The sequence below is a fragment of the Carya illinoinensis genome, chromosome 6 (assembly GCF_018687715.1).
Source record: "Carya illinoinensis cultivar Pawnee chromosome 6, C.illinoinensisPawnee_v1, whole genome shotgun sequence".
NCBI classification, from domain to species: Eukaryota; Viridiplantae; Streptophyta; class Magnoliopsida; order Fagales; family Juglandaceae; genus Carya; species Carya illinoinensis.
In genome coordinates this window covers 21,995,641-22,012,508 of record NC_056757.1, presented here as the reverse complement: position 1 = coordinate 22,012,508, position 16,868 = coordinate 21,995,641, and the positions used below count along the sequence as shown (strand labels likewise).

Below are 16,868 nucleotides of genomic sequence, written 5' to 3'. Positions count from 1 at the left end.
AAAATGCATTTTGATTTCTTTGAGACACTTAAGAGTTGAATTTTGCGAAGCGGAATACACTTCTAGCTTCATAGGATTATTTTAGATTTTATGGTGCAAAGTTATTTTCACCATTTTCAGAGTGAATAATAACACCAGTTTTAGCACACAGTCTAATTGTTTTCAAATCACAGTGGAGAATGTCCAACCTAGTCTGGAAAAGTTTCATTTGGACACTTGGCAAGATCTTAGCCACAATTGGTGAATAGCATAAGATACTTGGTACCAAGAAGAACCATGAGGTGGAAATGTGAAGGAAATGAAGAAAAAATCAAGTTTTGTGATCATGCCAATATAGATAAATAATTGATCTAAACATAATCAAAGAACTAATCAATTCAATAGAAAAAATATGGCTGAATCCATAAACAGAATAAATTCTATGATTATTCAAAAAAGAAAACATCAACGATGAATTGAGAATGATAAAACAAAAGAGTTTTAGCAATTAAAAATCAAATACATATTAAAAATAAATTAGAAATACCATCTAATGTGCAAGTTCATCCCTAACCCTACTTGAGAATTTAGTTACCCATAAATATACTGGACAACAAAAATCTCCAGAGAAAACTGAAGCGAACGGTGGCCATGGAAGTGACTTTCTCCTTTCTTCAGATCTGCCACTTGTGCCTCATCTCTTTAGATCTGCCTCTTGTGCCTCATTCCTCCCCCATTTCTTGCTAATGATATGCTTATATAGGGTAGGAAAGAAACCCTAATGTCCTCTTAATTTATGCATAAAAAAATTGCCTAAATTTTAAAACTTATCTGGGCATCCACGTACGCCCTTCAGGAATTCGAATTTGGAAATCCTTATTAGAGATAAAGTTATAGCCTTTTAAGATATCTTTCTAATGCATCAAGAATCGCATCAATCCGATATGTGAGTAAAAAGATACAGTCAAAAGACTAAAATATGTCTACACTGTCTCCTAGCGACTTTCGGACTTGGATTTCTTGTGGTTTCATTTTGTGATTTTTTTTCTTTTTATTTTCTTCCAAATTGCTCTCAAATCCCATGAATGTCCTCCTTTAAATTTGACTGGGCTTGACTTGCTCTTTTATAAACTCTGAAATTAGACATAAAAAAACTGTTTAGGAGTATCCCAACGTAAATAGAAATTCAATTTAAGAATACACATTAATTCCTATAATTTCTATTAACATTTTAGCATTTTAGTCCAATAATAGGGTATTTAGAGTGCACTTTCGCACACTCATCACACCCCCCAACTTACTCATTGCTAGTCCCTAGCAATTTTTGTGACACCCCCAAATCCCCACGCACGAACACGGGAAAATCGAGATGTTCGGATGATGACATCACGGGTCATCACCCTATCGACGTGTGCCAAGTGTGTGAAAAAGCGACGAATGTGCACAAGAAATACGCAGCGAAAAGCAAGTCAATAACTAAGTACCAAAATTTTTCTTGTTTAATACAAAACTATTCAAAACATACATAAATAAATATTACAAGACACAAATATAATTTTAAACTAAATACAAAGCATAAACTTCAGCATCCCGGCGGAGCCGCATCCTCGGGCTCAGCCTCCTCCTCCTCATCCTCGATCTCTGCACCAAAATCTATAGTACCAAAAATGGTACCGCAGGTAAGTAAACTCCAAACACCACTAGATAAAAACATTTAAAACTCAAATAATATGCATGAAACAAAAACCAATGCACATGCGCCATAAAACATAAATTTTTCCACGCACACCAAAAACCCATTTGGCCCACAAAAACATATTCTTAAAACCAAGCCTCACCATTATCCCAGATAATGGCCCAAACCAGCATTTTCCCAGAAAATGGATCAAAAATCTCGAAAACCAAACATCGCCATTTTCCCAGAAAATGGCCCACATCCGAAAACCATAAAAACAATCCGGTTATGCATGCACCATGATCTCCCCTAGGGATCATCCGCACACCCTGGCTCCGTGCCACATCGCAGGTAACGACTACGCATGTGACACCTAAACGAGCGATGCCCAGACTCGTGCCCCGCGTGTACCGGGCCAGGCCATCCTCTAGTCCCTGGCACTCTAGGGACCACGGAGTTGACACGACAGCGTTACCATATCGTGCGATCCGGTCGTCGCACTGCGAAAATCCAGGGGATGTCACTCAGTATTATCCACTCCCGAGTGACCAGAGGAGCTCCACCGAGATATTAACCCATCCCGGCTTGGGCTCGTGAGGCACACGCACCCAAAACCATTTACGCCAATAAAACGGAATTTTCTCGATTAAAACAAAATGCACATAAACACAATTAGCAACTCACGCCTCATGGCTCAAATAAACAAGCAAACACAAACAAGCAAAACCAAGCACTCCGTCCTCGATCCATCCGACCCCCGAACTCCTCGGACGGAGTCCGGAATCAGCCAACAACAATTAATTATTGAAAGAGCAAAATATATTTAAATCTAAAAGTAGGGTTTGGAAAATACTTATGGCGCTATATGGTATTTTTAGAAAACACGCGGCGTTGCAAACGGCGGAAGGAAAGCAACGTAACAGTGAAAATTCACTGTGGCCGTGGGTTGTAAAATAGTCACTTTTGAACGGGGACGAACCAAGGCTCGGGATTGATAGGGAAGGGTCTAAGGATGTTTATGAAGCTAATGGAAGTGAAGTTTGGCCGTGGGTGGCGGCGGAGGAAGGCCAGATTTTCCAAAATGGAAAGCTAGCACGTGGGAGCTGTTCCGGTGGCTGTTAGAGGCCGGAAATGGGTGGGTTAGGACGGCAAGGAGCCGGTGATGAAGTGGTGAAGACATGGTGGCCAGAGGTGGAGCGACAGTGGCGGATCGGAGCAAAATTCGTGAGGCTCGTTGGGCGTTTTCTGGCCAAACGGCGGCCCCCCTTAAAAACAAATTTCGTCCTCGAAATTTACAAGATCAACTACCAACTTAAAACAAGCCACATAAAATCACATAAACCAACTGTGACCAAGATTAAGAAATGTACCGTCTTTACTCAAACAAGTATGGGTATTGTTTCCTCATGTCCGCTACTCGCTCCCAAGAGAAGTCTTGAACTTACGGATCTCCCCATGCCACCTTAACCAAAGGTATCATTTTGGACCTCAATTGTTGCTCCTTCCAATCCATGATTTGCGACGGAACAACTTCATAAGTGAGATCCGGTTGCAACTGAATACTCTCTGGGTCGACAAAGCGTGGCTCTTGTTGTCCAAAGCTCTTCTTCAAGGACGATACGTGGAAGACATCATGAATATCCCCAAAATACTCTAGCAAAGAAACTCTATAGGCAACGGGCCCTACCTTCTCCAGAATCTGAAAATGGCCGACATACCTCTGATCCAGTTTCCTCTTCTTACCAAAACACTTAACACCTCTCATCGGAGAGACCTTGAGATAAACCCAATCACCTACTTCAAAAGATAACTCTCTCCTCCTGGTATTAGCATAGCTTTTATGGCGACTCTGAGCTGCCGCCATTTTATCCCTGATGATCCGAACTTGGCTTTGCATCTCTTGAATTATTTCGGGTCCAATTATCCTACTCTCCCCGACTTCATCCCAACACAAGGGCGATATGCACTTCCTCCCGTAAAGAGTTTCATAGGGAGCCATCTGAATGGTCGCATGGAAGCTGTTATTATATGCAAACTCTATGAGCAGCAAATGGTTTTCCCAGCTCATTTAAATTCCATGACACACGCTCGCAACATGTCTTCAAGGGTCTGAATGGTGCGCTCCGATTGGCCGTCTATCTGTGGGTGGTAAGCAGTATTGAACTTCAACTTAGTACCCAAAGCTGCTTGCAAACTCTTCCAGAACTGCGACGTGAACCTTGGGTCTCGATCCGACACTATACTCTTTGGTATGCCGTGCAGCCACACTATCTCCTTGACATACAAGCGGGTCAACTTACCCAAGGAATCGGTGTTATTAATGGGCAAGAAATGAGCACTTTTTGTTAACCGGTCAACAATCACCCAAACAGAATTCTTCCCATTTCCACTACAAAGTCTATCGTGATGTCATCCCATTTCCACTCAGGAATAGGGAGGGGTTGAAGCATACCTGCGGGTCTTTGGTGCTCGGCCTTCACTTGACGGCATGTGTGGCATTTCTTAACATATAAGGCAATATCCCTCTTCATTCCATCCCACCAATAATTTTTCTTCAAGTCCTGGTACATCTTTGTACTGCCGGGATGAACTGAATAAGGGGCCGCATGAGCTTCTGCCATGATCCGCTCCTTGAATTCTGAATCTTTGGGGACCACTCTACGATCTAGGAACCGAAGTATTTCATCTTTATCCATACTATAGTGCAACGGCCCTCGAGATTTTCTGACCCTTTTTCTGATATTCATCAGCTTCAGATCCTTCCTTTGAAGAGTCTTCAATTCCTCAAAATCAGTTACCCGAATGTCAAGAACTGAAGATAGAATCTCTTCTTGCTGTGAACTTTCAATAAGGAGCCTTCTCATCCCACAAAGCAAAAAATCCAATTCTGACGGCTCGGCTTCATCTTCCAAGTGCGATTTTCGGCTCAAAGCATCAGCAACTATATTAGCCTTCCCCGGATGATACTTGATCTCACACTGGTAGTCACTGATTAGCTCTAGCCATCGCCTCTGCCTCATATTCAGATTTTTCTGGGAAAACAAATGCTTCAAGCTCTTGTGATCAGTGTATACCTCACATGCTTCCCCATACAAAAAGTGCCGCCAGATCTTGAGAGCAAAAACAATCGCAGCCAATTCCAAATCGTGCGTCGGATAATTCTTCTCATGGTCCTTTAGCTGACGAGATGCATAGGCAACAACCCGTCCTTCCTACATAAGGACACAACCCAAACCAAACTTAGACGCATCACTGAAGACTATGAATGGGTTATGCGATTCTGGAAGCGCTAACACTGGTGTCGTCGTCAACCTGTTCTTCAATTCTTGGAAGCTTCTCTCACACTTATCTGACCAAACAAATTCTGCATTCTTCCAAGTCAAAGCTGTGAGAGGTTTGGATAGGCGAGCAAATCCCTCCACAAATCTTCGGTAATATCCGGCAAGCCCCAAGAAACTCCGGATCTCGCACACTGTAGTCAGACGCAGCCATGATAAAATGGCTTCCATCTTACTTGGATCGACGGCCACTCCGTCTTGGGAAATCACATGCCTAAGAAATCTGACTTCCTCCAACCAGAATTCACACTTGCTGAGCTTGGCGTACAACTGGTGTTCTCTCAATTTCCCAAGTACCAGACGAAGGTGATACACATGCTCTTCAACATCTCGGGAATAAATCAGAATATCATCAATAAACACTACCACAAAGGAATCCAGATAAGGTCAAAATGCTCGATTCATTAAATCCATGAAAGCAGCAGGGGCATTAGCTAACCCAAACGGCATCACCTTAAATTCATAATGCCCATACCTCGACCTGAAAGCAGTTTTCGGCACATCCTTGTCTCTGATCCTCAGCTGGTAGTATCCCGACCTCAAATCAATCTTCGAGAATACGGCTGCTCCTTGAAGCTGATCAAATAAATCGTCGATCCGCGGGAGAGGATATTTATTTTTGATGGTCACCTTGTTTAATTCCCGATAATCGATGCACATACGGAGGGTTCCATCTTTCTTTTTAACAAACAAAACTGGCGCACCCCATGACGACGTACTAGGTTGAATAAATCCTTTATCTACCAGCTCTTGCAACTGAGTCTTCAACTCTTTTAATTCAGCCGGTGCCATGCGATAAGGAGCTTTATGTACAGGAGCCGCTCCAGGTTCCTAGTCTATAACAAACTCCATTTCCCAAACAGGGGGTAGTCCGGGCAAGTCATCCACAAACACATCGGGAAATTCTTCCACAACTGGAATGTCTGCCAAAGACTTCTTCTCAGACGGCATAGACACCATCTGAACTAAGACTGCATCTGCTCCCCATGAAATCTCTCTTCTTGCTTGAATTGTCGATATAATTACCTGCTTTTCTTTTAACTTCCCGCAAACTCCAGACAATCACCATCTGGAATCTGAAAGGTAATTACCCGACTTCTGCAATTAATACTCGCAGAATATCGGTATAGACAATCCATCCCGAGGATGATATCAAAACCCAACAGCTTAAACACCACCAAATCAGCATCCAAGAACCTTCCATCAAAATTTAACGGGCATCTCAAGGCAACCTTGGAACACCACACCATTTCACCATCGGGTAAAGCCACTACCAATGACTTTGGCAAAGGTTCCGTGACCAAATTACACATCCGCACAAACGTGAAAGATACAAATGACTGTGAAGCACCGAAATCAAACAAAGTGCAAGCATAATACTCATACAAACGAACTCTCCCTGAACGAAACACATAACCCATGAAATCCAAAATAACACAGGAGAAACCAAATACACCAAAATTAAGTCCAACATAAAATTAAATTAAATTAATCCATACCTGTAATTACTCCAGCATCATGGGTCACTGGTGCCTCATCATCTACATCTTCGGGTGTGACAGCATAAACTCGGGCTTGCACTGCTTGCCTTGGATTTGTTCTTCCATCGCGTCTACCTCCACGGCTTCCTTGAGCTGGTCTTGGACACTCTCGGGCAAAGTGACCCTGCTGGCCACAATTATAACATCGAGCCCCACCAGAACGACACTCACCCACATGGGCTCTATTACAAACTCTGCAAACAGGCACACATCCTCCCATGCGAACACCTGAGGATGCTTGCGGTCGAGTTCCGGTCCGCTAAACAAATTTCTTAGGCGAACCCGAGCTGCTTCCTTCACCAGAAAAACTCCGCCTCTTATGACCCGGAGGGGAGCCCATACTCAGATTATTCTCTCGCTCCACAAGGGTGGCCACATCCACTAAGTCTTGAAAAGTGGATATCCGGTGGCTGACCACCATACGGCGTATATCAGGGCGTAGTCCCTCCTGAAAACGCTCAGCTCGCATCTCCTCTGTGGCGATAAGGTGGGAGCAAATAGCCCAAGTTATATAAACCTTCGGGCGTACTGTTCCACTGTCATGCCTCATTGGACCAAATTTGAGAATTCTCTTGCCTTTTACTTCCTTACCGATGCGGGAAAGAAGCGGTCGTTAAATTCTTTCTTGAAGCGCTGCCAGGTTACAGCGGCGAATGATCCCAACTCTGCTTCTAGCATCACCCTCTTGGTATCCCACCAATCAAAAGCGGTGCCTTGCAACAGATAGCTGGCGTAGAGTATCAGTTGCGCCTCGGTGCAACCACACACCTCAAAAGTTCTTTCCCGGTCTTTGATCCACTTTCCAGCTTGAAGTGGATCCTCTTCTCCAGTGAAGTGTGGGGTCCTATGCGCCAGAAAGCGCTCATAGGTGCATCCGGCTTGCACCATGCTACTAGATCCTCCCGGGTAAAGCCAAGGCCCTCCCTGATATGGCCAAGGACCTCCTGGTTGCAGCCAAAGTCCTTCTTGTTACGGACAAGGCCCTCCTTGTGGCGGCCAGGGACCCCCTTGTTGTGGCCAAGGTCCTCCTGGTTGTGGCCTAAAATTTTGCTGCATAAACTCAGTCATCTGCTGTATTGCTTGGGCTATGGAGTCATCTCTTGATATATTGTCCATGGCTCCTGAGTAGATTTCTTTGGCCTCCCCATTTTCCTGCCACCACAACCTTTGACCCCCTTTAAGAAAACAAAAACAAATAAAATCAACAACAAACAAAAACAAAACCAAAGACCAACACCACATCACAAGAAACAAAAGAAACCAGCTTGCAAAAACATAACTAAATAAATAAAAACAAGCAAAAAAGTTCAAACAAATAAAACCAATCAAATAACAACTTTACTTAACATAATTTTTAAAACACAACCTTATAAAACATTCTGGTACTACCTAAGGGACATGTGGTTTTACCTAGAGCCAAACCGCTCTGATACCACCTGTGACGCCCCCAAATCCCCACGTACGAACACGGAAAAATCGAGACATCCGGATGATGACATCACGGGTCATCACCCTATCGACGTGTGCCAAGTGCGTGAAAAAGCGACGAATGTGCACAAGAAACACGCAGCGAAAAGCAAGTCAATAACTAAGTACCAGAATTTTTCTTGTTTAATACAAAACTATTTAAAACATACATAAATAAATATTACAAAACACAAATATAATTTTAAACTAAATACAAAGCATAAACTTCAGCATCTCGACGGAGCCGCATCCTCGGGCTCAGCCTCCTCCTCCTCATCCTCGATCTCTGCACTAAAATCTACGGTACCAAAAATGGTGTCGCAGGTAAGTAAACTCCAAACACCACTAGATAAAAACATATAAAACTCAAACAATATGCATGAAACAAAAATCAATGCAGATGCGCCATAAAACATAATTTTTTCCACGCACGCCAAAAACCCATTTGGCCCACAAAAACATATTCTTAAAACCAAGCCTCGCCATTATCCCAGATAATGGCCCAAACCACCATTTTCCCAGAAAATGGATCAAAAACCTCGAAAACCAAACATCGCCATTTTCCCAGAAAATGGCCCACATCCGAAAACCATAAAAACAATCCGGTTATGCATGCACCATGATCTCCCCTAGGGATCATCTGCACACCCTGGCTCTGTGCCACATCGTAGGTAATGACTACGCATGTGACACCTAAACGAGCGATGCCCAGACTCGCGCCCCGTGCGTACCTGGGCAGGCCATCCTCTAGTCCCCGCCACTCTAGGGACCACAGAGTCGACACGACAGCGTTACCATATCGTGAGATCCGGTCGTCGCCCTGCGACAACCCAGGGGATGTCACTCAGTATTATCCACTCCCGAGTGACCAGAGGAGCTCCACCGGGATATTAACCCATCTCGGCTTTGGCTCATGAGACACATGCACCCAAAACCATTTACGCCAATAAAACAGGATTTTCTCGATTAAAACAAAATGCACATAAACACAATATGCAACTCACGCCTCATGGCTCAAATAAACAAGCAAAACCAAGCACTCCGTCCTCGATCCATCCGACCCCCGAACTCCTTGGACTGAGTCCGGAATCAGCCAACCAACAACAATTAATTATTGAAAGAGCAAAATATATTTAAATCTGAAAGTAGGGTTTAGAAAATACTTACGGTGCTATATGGTATTTTTAGAAAACACGCGGCGTTGCAAACGGCGGAAGGAAAGCAACGTAACAGTGAAAATTCACTGTGGCCGTGGGTTGTAAAATACCCACTTTTGAACGGGGACAAACCAAGGCTCGGGATTGATAGGGAAGGGTCTAAGGATGTTTATGAAACTAATGGAAGTGAAGTTTGGCCGTGGGTGGCGGCGGAAACGGTGGAGGAAGGCCGGATTTTCCAAAATGGAAAGCTAGCTCGTGGGAGCTGTTCCAGTGGCTGTTAGAGGCCGGAAATGGGTGGGTTAGGATGGAAAGGAGCCAATGATGAAGTGGTGAAGAGATGGTGGCCGGAGGTGGAGCGACGGCGGCAGATTGGAGCAAAATCCGTGAGGCTTGTTGGGCGTTTTCCGGCCAAACGGCTGCCCCGTTGGCTGTGAAAATTTGTGGGGTGGTTCACTTGAGGGAGGGGAAGATTTTGGTAGGGGTGGTGTGTCGCACGGTGGCCGGCGGCGATGGGTCTGGGCTGAAGATGGTTCCGGCGTGGGAGAGGAGAGAGAGAGAGAGACGAACGGGGGGTTTAAGCGCGGGAGAGAAGGGAGGAAAAAGAAGAAGAAAAAAGAAAAAGAAAAAAGAAAAAGGAAAGAAAAGAGAAAAAGAGAAAAAGGAAAAAGGGAAAGGAAAAGATTTAGGAAAGAAATGAGGTCCAATCCTCACTCCGGAAAGCAAAACAAATCCGCCGAAAATGAGATTAAAAAACCGTAAAACGACTAATTAAGTAAAACGCAACATCAAATAGATAAAATCAATTAAAATACATTAATTTAAAATAAATAAACTAATATATTAATTAAATTAAAAACAACATTTCAGTGAAAATACACGTAAAAGCGGGTCATCACAATTTTCATGTCAAAACAACAAAAGAGACTAAAGAAAATCATACATAAAGGCCATCAAGTCACACTTTCCAGATTCACATATCAAAACGATTTAAGAAATCCAATAACACATCAAGATCAATCCACGTATAGCAATCCATAGAGTGTGTGTGTTCTCCAAGCCATATCCATCGTACCACTAACCTTGACACATGCAATATTAAAAACATCTCAAGCAAAAGGTTCAACTTCATAACTCACGGGTATAATAGTGTTTCGTGTAAGGGCTCTCTCTATGGAGTTGACAATGGGTGTATACACACTCTCATGAAAAATTAGGCAATTATGTACAAGTAACAAGCAAACATTGATCTTATGATAGGAACACTAACAAATGAGACTCCACTAGTCTTTCCAACAGCTTACTTAGGATCAGAACGGTCAACACAAAAGGTTGTAATGTGGCTTGGTTTTGGGGTTATATGAAAAAAAAGGATGAAAGGGATTTAAAAACTTCCAAGAACATACAAAGGGAATTTTATTAAATATCTCAATAGACCACACTTCTCACTTGATGTACTCTCCAACTTTTCAGATCATTAAATAATAATGCTTTTCCTTCTTCTTCCTCTTCTTTTTTTTTTCAACAATTTGATGGACAAACACATGCCACTTTTGTATTCTTTCCATTTCTACCAACTTTTTTTTTTGAATCCGGAGCTCACTCAATTGAACACTTTCAACATGTACTCTTCTCTTTCTTTTTTTATTTTATTTTATTTTATTTTATTTTTATTTTTTTCGCCTTCTTCTTCTTCTTTTTTAATTGAAAATGATAAAATAAAAGAAAGAGAATGCAAATTCCACACCTAGTATACATTTGGAAGTAAAAAGGGAAAGAAATTAAGTGTATAGATTATACTCCAATGTGAAGAGGCATGGATGATATGGGCATATGAAAAAAAAAAAAAGGCTACATGTGTTTATTGGTTCAAAATTGGCTACTAAGGGTTTATGATGGAAAAGGATAGCTTGAAAGGCTCAAACGTTAATCCTAAGTTGACCTTCATCATATCCCAAGTATATCCACCATCGTACCACAAACCATGTAATGATATTCTCAAAATAAGTGCTCAATTCAACAGATCAATAAACGCTTTTCACAATTTACTACATTTGTATGCTCTCAATTCTCTCCAAACTCACATGAATACTTAAGCAAAAAAGTTCTCTAGCTACATGTGTCAAACCACCATCTTACCACAAAACTTGGATAAGTGCATTAAGGGTTCTGTGAATGCTTTAGCAAAAATAATTATGGTGGGTTTGGTGAATTCACGAAGATGGCTATGAAAGAGAATGAGTACACATGTGAAAATGATACACGTGTGATGCAAATTAAAAAAAATTGGGACATGAAAATATGCCATAGAGTTCCAACAAGCATTTTAAATACTAAATTTGCACCACCACCCCTAACTTAAATGAAACATTGTCCTCAATGTTTAAGAATCAAAATTGAATGGGGAGTAACTGAAAATGGTAGAATACACATGATGAGTGGCGATGGTAGCTTGCTCAGCACCAAAGATGGTCACCTAAAATGATGAAATGAAATTATCCTGCAATCAAAAATAAAGAAAACAACAGCAAACAAAAAGGAAAAGAAAGAAAATAAGAGAAAACAAAAATAAAACAAAGCAAAACAAAATAAATAAAGAAAAACATACCTAGGTGGTGTGGTTAAGGTTGATAGACTGGATCCACAAGTAGAATGTATTCCACTTTCAGAACTTACCTATCAATTAATACTTTAAGACGTTGACCATTTACTTTAAAGATTCGACCATCCCTAGGATCCTCTATTTCTACTGCCCATTTACAAAAGCATTCTTTACTATAAAGGGGTCAGTCCACCTAAACCGAAGTTTTCCTTGGTGCTTGTGAAATCCAAAATCATATAAGTATATTCGGTCATAGGTTTAAATCTCTTCCTAAGAATATTTTTATCATGAAATGTTTTCATTTTAACCTTATAGACTTTAGACTTAGGCAAATGTTTCAATTTAACTCTTGGTGCTTTCATACTTATATGAATCTGTTTTCCACATTTCTTAGGCAACTCCTCAAATTTCTGTTGCCAAGCCTGTGTGCCATAATCCTGAGTTTCATCAAAAATAGCACAAATATCAATAACATCAGATGAATCACTAACAGATGTATCAAACTCAGAATTCATAAGGGAATATTCAAGGAGATCAAAATCATGAGTTTTGTGAACTCCCTTGTCTATGAGTGCATCAATCATGTATGTTTGGTGGCACTCATCATCTGTTGGTTGTTTCTCAATATGGAAAATGTTGACCTCCACGATCATGTTTCCAAAAGATAGCTTCATCAACCCATCCCTGCCATTTATAAGTGCATTAGCCGTAGCAAAGAAAGGTCTACCTAATATGAGAGGAACCTTAGAGGTAGACTCAACAACTGATTGAGTGTCCAAAATTAAGAAATCAACAGGATAATAAAACTTGTCAATTTGGATCAAAACATCCTAAACTATCCCTTTTGGTTTCTTAACTGAACGATCAGCCAACTGAAGTACAACAGAAGTAGGCTTAATTTCACCCAAACCAAGCAGCAAATAAATGGAATAAAGCATCAAATTAACACTAGCTCTTAGATCTAGCAAGGCTTTCCCAAACTCATGATTTCTAATATTACATGCAATGGTTGGACAACCAGGATCCTTGTACTTAGGAGGAATTCGCTGTTCAATTAGAGCACTAACTTGTTCTGTTAGAAATGCTGTCTTCTTAACATGTTGCTTCCTCTTAACTGTACACAAATCTTTAAGAACTTTTGCATAAGTGGAAACTTGTTTAATAACATGCAAAAGAGAATGATTAATCTTTATCTGCTTGAGGTTCTCCAAGATTTCATTACTAGGATCCAAAGTTCGCATACCAGATTTTAAATCTTGAGGAAATGGTACCTTAACGGGACTCTTGATTACCTTGGCATCCTTAGGGAACTCGGTGCTATCATTGCTTTGCTCCTCTTCCACATCCTCTGATTTGTTCGTTGTTGGGATGTGTAATGACTTACAACTTCATTTCACAATGGCATTAGCATCCTTCAAATTCTCTTGTGCCATGTGTTGACCATGGGGTACGGATTGAGCTTGAGAAGGAAACTTACCTCGCTCATTCATACTCAAGGAGCTCATCAATTTGGACACTTGGCTCTTTATCTCCTTATTTTCTTCAACAACCTGCATAATCAAAGATTCAAACTTTTGGTTAGTCTTACCTTGTGCCTCAATAAAAGCATTCAAAGTGTCTTCTAAAGGACTCCTAGAAGATGAAGGTGCATGATATGGTGCAGGATATGATTTAGGGGGTTGTGCAGGCGGCTGATTTTCAGACTTCTAGTTAAAATTGGGGTGATTACGCCACTCAGGATTGTAGGTATTAGAGAAAGGTGCAACAAGCTTTATGTACATATCTAAGGCATTACATTGTTCCTCATACATCTCTCTCATCTCATCAAATGTAGGACACTCTTGGGTAAGGTGATCTACCCCGCCACACACAAAACATGGTCCAAAAGACTCTGCATGATTAGCCATGTGTGTTGGCTTTAAGTCTTTATTCTTCAACACCTCTAGCTCCCTAGTGAGCATCTCATAGCCTTTAGGTTATCCTTTTCTCTGAGATGGTAAATTCCACCATTATTTAGGTTTCCTGCAGATTGTGACCTATTTGTGCTCTCAGTAGCATTAGGTCTAGTCCAAGTGTGAGCTTTTTCAGCAAGCTCATTGAGGTATTCTATGGCCTCATCAGGATCTTTCTATAAGAACTCACCATTACACATCATCTCCTCAAATTGACACTCTCTAGGTGTAAGTCCCTCATAAAAATAGCTCACTAAGCGCCAATTCTCATACCCATGGTGAGGACACATATTCAATAGCTCCTTAAATCTCTCCCAAGACTGATACAAAGTCTCACTATCCTTTTGTACAAAGGTGGAGATTTGCCTTTTTAAAGCATTGGTCTTATGTTAGGGAAAGTATTTATTAAAGAAGACCTGAGTCATCTCATACCATGACCCAATAGATTGTGGTCTCAATGAGTATAGCCAACTCTTAGCTCTATCCTTCAAAGAGAAAGGAAAGAACTTAAGTCTCACAATGTCATCAGTTGCATTTTGACTATGAAAAGTCGCAACTACTTCCTCAAACTCCCTAATGTGCACATATGGATTTTCATTTTCCAAGCCATGAAAAGTAGGGAGTAACTATATCATCCTCGTTTTAAAATCCAATTGGCGAATATTAGCTGGAAACATGATGTATGATGATGTGGCTATGCGTGTAGGGTGGAGGTAATCCTGAAGGGTCCTAGTAGGTTGATATTCGTATTCACTCATTTTCTCAGAATTAGAAGAATTATCAAACAAATGATCAGAAAAATTAAACTCTAACTCTAACACAAGTCTATAAGTAAACCGATCCAAGGCGTCTCTATACCTGTGCATGCAAGGTAGAGAAAAATGCAACACTAAAAAAAACTACAAAAAGAAAATGAAAATAAAATAAAGATGCAGCAAGCTAAAAGAGGGAACGAAATTACCGCCTTTACAAACTGTTGAAAAGAAAAACTATCTCACAATTCTTCTACCGTCTCTTCGGCAACAGCGCAAAAATTTGATTACGCCCAAAGAATAACGCAGTAGTTGTAGCACAACTTTGGGGTGTCGATTCCATAGGGAGACAAATTAAAAGAATAGTAAGAGGAACAAAGAAACTAAAGAAAAATATTAAATAAGTAATGGAGAACAAAGATTAATTTTAAATGTAAATTAAAGTGAAGCAAAGTGATTAATGAAAAAAGTACAAATTTGACGAACAGAAGAGCGTTAGGAATCCCTTGCACGAATTCGGTATTTTAATTATTGTTAATTCATTGGATAACTCAATTAGAAACTCAATTTACGAAATTCCCAATCGGAAGGTATAGATTTATAAACCAAGATTAAATCAAATTTAACTCTTTGAAAAACCATTTACCACTTTTAAGATACATAAATTACTACCCCTATTGAGAAAATCTAATGACGACAATATACTTAGGAAGCGATATTGCAGAAAAAACTAAATTAATATAGATAAATAATTGATCCAAACATAATCAAAGAACTAATCAATTCAATAGAAAAAGCATGACTGAATCCATAAACAAAATAAATTCTATGATTATTCAGAGAGGAAAACATCAACGATAAATTGAGAATGATAAAATAAAAGAGTTTTAATAATTAAAAATCAAATACATGAATTAAAAATAAATTAGAAATATCATCTAATGTGCAAGTTCATTCCTAACCCTACTTGAGAATTTAGTAACCCATAAATATACTAGATAACAAAAATCTCTAGAGAAAACTGAAGCGAACGGTGACCATGGAAGTGACTTTCTCCTCTCTTCAGATCTGCCTCTTGTGCTTCCTCCCTTCCCCATTTTCGTGCTAATGATATGCTTATACAGGGTATGAAAGAAACCGTAATGTCCTCTTAATTTTCGCATAAAAAAAATCACCTAAATTTTATGACTTATCTTGGCAGTCACGTATGCCCTTCAGAAATTCGAATTTAGAAATCCTTATTAGAGGCAAAGTTATATCCCTTTAACATAGCTTTCTAATGCATCAAGAATTGTATCAATCCGATATGTGAGTAAAAAGATACAGTCAAAAGACTAAAATATATCCAGACTATCTCCTAGCGAATTTCAGACTTGGATTTCTTGTGGTTTCATTTTGTGATTTTTTTTCCTATTCTTTTCTTCCAAATTGCTCTCAAATCCCATGAATGCCCTCCTTTGAATTTGATTGGGCTTGACTTGCTCTCTTATAAACTCTGAAATTAGACATAAAAAAACTGCTTAGGAGTATCCTAACGTAAATAAAAATTCAATTTAAGAATACACATTAATTCCTATAATTTCTATTCACATTTTTACGTTTTAGTCCAATAATAGGGTATTTAGAGTGTACTTGCGCACACTCATCACCACCTAAGCCAAATACTATTCCATCAAACCATTCATTTTTTGTCCAAACCAAAGAGAGTTTCAACCTTAATGAAATCCCAAATACTTGAAAATCCAATTAAAACCTCAAAACCTTGGTGAAGACCAAAAACTTGAAATGGTTACCTCAAATCACTTTCACATGCTATTAACCATTAAAATCCATTTCATCATATCCGTATTTATTTTCTTATATCTTAGTATTTTCATTGAGTCAAGAAAAATTAGATTTGGGCTTGATAGAGACCGAAACCCCAAACCAAACTCTATTGAAACCCCAAATGAGGCCCAATCGGTTTAGGCCCATTAAGGCCCACGAAAGTGGACCACCAATGCAAGGCTTCTAGATGAAATATTTCCCTCTGCCATGAGTTTCCTTTCATTGCCCAAGTCAGCCCCAAATTGTGCTTGGATGAGAGGCCAAAATGCAACCTCAAAACCATCACCCTTCATGGCCAAAGGTAACCCAAATCCATGGGCAGTATGGCACATGGTTTTCTTCACTTTTGGCTGACAACCCATCACCAAAAGTCACCCTCACATCCCCTCTCAATCCCTCAAGAATTCTAAGTGATGTCTATGGCCATTCCCTAAGTCTTTTGTCACTTTTGAAACACGTTCTTGGAGAGAACTCAAGGAGAAACTTTAGATATCTTTTCTGGCGATTACCTACCTCTACACTCAATTATGTGGTTAGATTGGGATAGTTTCAAGGCTAGGATGGCACGAGACCAAGCA

General features: G+C 40.3%; 1 non-coding gene across 1 annotated transcript; it reads left to right on the top strand.

Annotated features, from left to right (window-relative positions):
- The first annotated feature begins 13,981 nt into the window (after positions 1-13,981).
- LOC122314537 lies at positions 13,982-14,089 on the top strand. Its single transcript, XR_006243758.1, has one exon. It is a non-coding gene; the product is annotated as a small nucleolar RNA R71 (small nucleolar RNA).
- The last annotated feature ends 2,779 nt before the right edge of the window (positions 14,090-16,868 follow it).